We start from the raw sequence: 5,650 nt of genomic DNA, 5'->3' as shown, positions 1-5,650 counted from the left end.
GTTGTCTGGACCTAACTACTTAATAAACAGAACTGTTAGGTATTTTGGTTTAGGTGTTCTGCGAAAATAAGATTGTTGACTCATTGAGAAAGTTGTAATCAAAATTTGGGTTTCTGGTTCTACATGTAAGATGCTTGGAAGTTGATACTCCATCTAACAAAGGAAAAGCTAAATGGACCAAAGATCAACAAATCTTCTTGGATCTGTAAGAGAAGTGAGGTCACAGGGTAAACCACTTCCCCCAACATTGGAGAGAGTGGTGAATATAGGGAGTCATGGCTTAGTAAAGCACAGATAGCCTCAGGAACCAGTACCAGGGCAAGAAAACTTGAGTTGTAATTGATGAATTACTAGCTCAGTGTGGACAAGTGAGAGAGATAGAACTTCAGAGAAATCTGGTCATTAGCACCTGCCCTCCCACATTTGTGTATTTTATCTCTATGTTCTCAACCAGACTCTCATAGTAAATATTAGAGAAAAATCCCCTTATGTTTCTAGCAGAGGTTGGGGGAAAGGATCATTTTGAAATATGCCTGAGCACTCAATTTTTCTTTCATATTCCTGGACTCAGAAGAAACTAGTTACCTGGAATCTAACCTGCTGGGCTATTATCTAAGGAAGGGAAATACCCAATCCTAGCCAGCCATAGCCATTCAATCTGATCTAAGAGGCAGGGGACTGAGAAATGCTTGTGAAGTTCCTGGTCCAGAGGTGTTACTATATGCCTGAGACTTTTATAGGACTATAGGATGCTTCCCCTCTCCTCACATCATCCCCTCCTTCACACTCCTTATCACCACATTATCAAGGCCTATTTGCAGCATTTTTTCTTCCCTGGTGCCTCATATATGGTGAGCAGGAAAAAATTATAAGGAATACTAAAAGGCAAAAAATGAAATTTGAATAGATAGAGCAAGCATCAGAATCAGACATGGCATGAATGTGGAATATCAGACTGGGAATTTAAAACTATGATATGTGAAGTTCTCTGTGGATAAGGAAGTACAGAATGCAAGGACAGAGGAGCCATGGAAGCAGAGAGAAAGAACGAGAGGAACCATAAAGAAATGTGAGATAAAAAGAATACTGTAACAAAAATAAAGAATGCCTTTGATGAGCTCATTAATAGATTGGCCATAGCTGAGAAAAGAATCCTTGAACTTGAGGATATATCAATAGACACTTCCAAAACCAAAAAGCAAATAGAACAAAAACTAAAAAACAGAATAGGATATCCAACTATGGGGCAACTAAAAAAGATTTAACATGCTCATAATGGGAATGCCAGAATAAAAAGAAAACGGGAAAGAAATAGAAGAAATATTTGAAACAACAATAACTGAGAATTATTCTCGGACACTAAACCACCAGACCTAGGGATTCAGAGAACACCAAGCAAGATAAGTACTAAAAAAAGAGAAAAAACCCCACTATATTTAGGCATATCATTTTCAATCTAAAGCAAATCAAAGACAGAACAAAAATCCTGAAAGAAACCATAGGAAAAAATACCTTATGTATAGAAGAATAATGATAAGAATTACATCCAACTTCTCAGAAACTGTACAAGCAAGAAGAGAGTAGAATCAAATAAAGTATTGAGAGCGTATGCGAGAAAATCATCAATCTAGAATTCTCCGCTCTGTGAAATTATTCTTCAAAAGTTAAAGAGAGATAAGGATTTTTCTCAGATAAACAAAAATTGAGGGAATTTGTTGCTAGCACACCTGCATTGGAAGCAATACTCAAAGAAGTTCTTTAGAGAGAAGAATATAGGCCAGAAACTAAGATCTACATAAAGAAAGATGGTGAGAACTGAGGGAAGTGTAAGTGAAAGTAAAGAAAAACTTGTATTTTCTTGTTTTTAATTGATCTGACAGACAGCATTTAGTTTATAATAACAATATATTTGATTATGTATTATATATATATACTATATATTTGCTTATGTATGCTTATGTATGTGTGAAATAAATAACAGCAATGATACAAGGATTTGAAGTAATTAGAAATATTTTGTTATTATTAGGACAGTCATAATACCCATGGTGTGATATAGGATTATTTGAGAGTGGATTTGGATTAGTTGCAAATGTATATTGTGACCTCTAGGAAAACTACTAAAAATATTTTGAAGAGAAGTATAACTGATATGCTAAGAAAAAGGAGAAAATGCAATAATATAGAATCTAATTAAAACCATAAAAACAGAAAAATCCCCAAATCAACCAACCAAACAAAAACCATAAAAGCAAAAAAAAAAAAAAAAAAAAAAAAAAAAAAAAAAAAAAAAAAAAAAAAAAAAAAAAAAAAAAAAAAAAAAAAAAAAAAAAAAAAAAAAAAAAGGACAAAACAAAACAATAGAACAAAGAATGAGGGCAACACACTGAAAACAGTAACAACATGGTTGTTCTTAATCCAATGATATCAACAACCACTTTGAATGTCAATGGTTTAAAAGCTCCAATTAAAGAGACAGAGATTATTAGAGTTGATTATCAAACAAGACCCAACTATACATTATCTATAAGAAACCCACTTTAAATATAAAGACAAATATAGATTGAAAATAAGTGGATGGAGAAAAATGTACTTGCAAATACTAAACAGATGAAAGCAGGAGTAGATATTTTAATTTCAGAAAGAGCAGACTTCAAAGTAAGGACAGTTATCAACAGTAAATAAGTACACATACCATGACAAAGGGTTAATTCTCTAAGAAAAGATAACACTCCTTAGTATGTATGTGACTAACAAAAGAACATTAATCTATGGGAGACAGAACCTGGTAGACATGCAAGGATAAATAAACAAATCCACCACTATCATAGTTGGAGACTTCAACATCCGTTTATCAGAATGGACTGATCCAGTAGGCAGAAAATCAGTAAGGACATAATTGAACTCAACAATGCCACCAATCAACCGGATACCAGTTGGTATCTATAGACTACTTTAAGACAGAAGAATATACACTCTTCTCAAGTTCACATTGACTATGACTGACCACATTCTGGGCCACTGAATGCACACTGGCAAATTTAAAAGGATAGAAATCATATGTCTGCTCTCAGACCACAATGGAATTAAACCAGAAATCAGTAACAGAACTGATTAAACTGATGTAGCCCCAAATACATGGAGATTAAACAATACGCATCATATATGTCGAAGAAGAAATCTCAAGAGGCATTTGAAAATATTTTGAAAACTGAATGAAATGAAAACACAACTTATCAAAATGTGTGGGATGCAGTGGATGCAATGCTTAGAGGGAAATTTATTACACTGAATGAATGTACTAGGAAAGTAGAAAGAGCCAAACTTAGTCATCTAAGTTTCCACCTTAGGAAACTAGAAAAAGAAAAGCAAATTAAATGCAAACTTAGCAGAAGGAAAGAAATAACAAGAATTAGAGTAGAAATCAATGAAATTGAAAATAGGAAATCAACAGAGCAAATTAATGAAGCCAAAAACTAATTCTCGTAGAGATCAATAAAATTGATAATACTCTAGTCATGCTAAGAAAAAAAGAGAGATGATACAAATTACAAATATCAGAAATGAAAGAATGGATATCACCCTAGGTCCTATAGACATTAAAAGGATAAGAAGAAATACTATGAAGAATTCTATGTCCACAGCTTTGATAACTTAGATGAAATGGACCAAGTTCTTGAAATGGACCAAGTTCTTGAAGGATACAATTTGCCAAAATTCATACATGAAGAAACAGACAATTTAAATAGGCTGATATCTAGTAAACAAATTGAATCAGTAATTAATAACCTTCCAAAAGAGAAAGCATTACCCCCAGATGGGTTCATTGGTGAATTCTACTAAACATTTAAGGAAGAGAATACACCAATTCCCTACCGTCTCCTTCAGAGGATAGAAGCAGAGAGAATACTTCCTAGCTCATTTTGTGAGGCCATTATTATCTAAAATCAAAACCAGACAATGTCATTACAAGAAAATAAGACTGTAGACCAGTATCTCTCATGAACATAGATGCAAAAATCCTAAATAAAATATTAGCAAGTCAAATACAACAATGTAGAAAAAGAATTACATACCACAACCAAGTGGGTTTCATCCCAGGTATGCAAGACTGGCTTAACATTCTTATATCAATTAATGTACCATCACATCAACAGACCAGAAGAGAAAAATTACACAATTATATCAATAGATACAAAAAATTTTGATGAAATCCAATACTCATTTATGATAAAAACACTCAATAAGTTAGGGATAGAGGGGAAATTCCTCAACCAGATAAAGAATATTCTTACCATACTTACCATTAAGTATGACAGCTAATATCATACTTAATGGTAAGAAAATTGAAGCTTTTTGGTTAAGATGAGTAACAAGTCAAGGATGTCTCTTCTCACCACTTCTTTTCAACATCATACTGGATGTCCTGGCTAATTCAATAAGCTGAGAAAAGGAAATAAAATGTATACAGATTAGGAAGAAAGAAATAAAATCCTGTTGGAATATGACACGATAATCTATGTGAAAATTGAATTAACTGACCAAAAATACCTCCTGGAACAAATTAGCACTTATAGCAAGGTTGCAAGATATAAAGTTAATATACCAAAGTCAATTGCTTTCCTGTGTACCAGCTATGAACAAGTGGAATTTAAAATTAAAAACACAATACCATTTATTTATTTATTTATTTATTTATTTATTTTTAACTTTTTTAACATTCATTTTTAAGAGAGAGAGAGAGAGAGAGAGAGACAGAGAGACAGAGAGACAGAGTTGGGACGCTGGGAAGGGGCAGAGAGAGTGAGGGAGACCCAGAATCTGAAGTAGGCTCCAGGCTCTGAGCTGTCAGCACAGAGCCAGACGTGGGGTTTGAACTCACAAACCATGAGATCATGACCTGAAAAAAGTTGATGTTTAACCAACTGAGCCACTTAGGTGCTCTGCAATACTATTTATACTAGCACCCTCCTCCAAGATGAAATATTTAGGTATAAATCTGAATATATAAGATTTACGTGAGGAAACCTACTAAACTCTGATGAATAATATCAAAGAACTAAATAACTGGAGAGATATTCCATGTTCATGGATAGGAAGACTCAATATTATCAGAAGGTCTATTATCCCAACTCAGTCATAGATTCAATGCAATTCTGATAAAAGTCCCAGGAAGTTATTTTTTGAATATTGGCAAGCTGATCCTACAGTTTATTCAAAGAGGCAAAAAGACCCAGAATAGCCAACACAATATTGAAGGACAATTACCAAATCTGTCTTTAAGGCTTATTATAAATCTTATTATGAATCTATACTGTTGATTAAAGAATAGACAAATAGATCAATGGAATAAAATAGAGAGCCCAGAAATAGATCCACATAAATCGAGTCAACCCATCTTTTACAAAGGAGCAAAGGCAATACAAGAGAGCAAAGATAGTCTTCAAAAATGGTGCTAGAACTACTGGTTATCCACATGAAAAAAGTGAACCTAGACACAGACCTTATACTCTTACACTCTTCACAAAAATTAACTCAAAGTGGATCACAGACCAAAATATAAAACAGAAAACTGTGAAACTTCTAGAAGATAATAGGATAAAACCTACATGACCTTGGATATGGTAATGAGTTTTTTTGATACAGCATC

At 33.5% G+C, this 5,650-nt stretch overlaps 1 long non-coding RNA gene across 2 annotated transcripts in view; it reads right to left on the bottom strand.

Annotated features, from left to right (window-relative positions):
- LOC115304345 overlaps positions 1-4,414 on the bottom strand; it is an 87,109-nt gene extending 82,695 nt beyond the window's left edge. For both annotated transcript variants that reach the window (XR_003914392.1, XR_003914393.1), the window contains exon 1: positions 4,296-4,414. This is a non-coding gene — a long non-coding RNA (uncharacterized LOC115304345). The remainder of the gene's footprint in view (positions 1-4,295) is intronic.
- Positions 4,415-5,650: the final 1,236 nt, after the last annotated feature.

This window comes from Suricata suricatta, chromosome 10, assembly GCF_006229205.1.
Source record: "Suricata suricatta isolate VVHF042 chromosome 10, meerkat_22Aug2017_6uvM2_HiC, whole genome shotgun sequence".
Classification (NCBI taxonomy): Eukaryota; Metazoa; Chordata; class Mammalia; order Carnivora; family Herpestidae; genus Suricata; species Suricata suricatta.
Note: the sequence above shows the minus strand (reverse complement) of the source record. Positions and strands in the feature narration are given on the sequence as shown.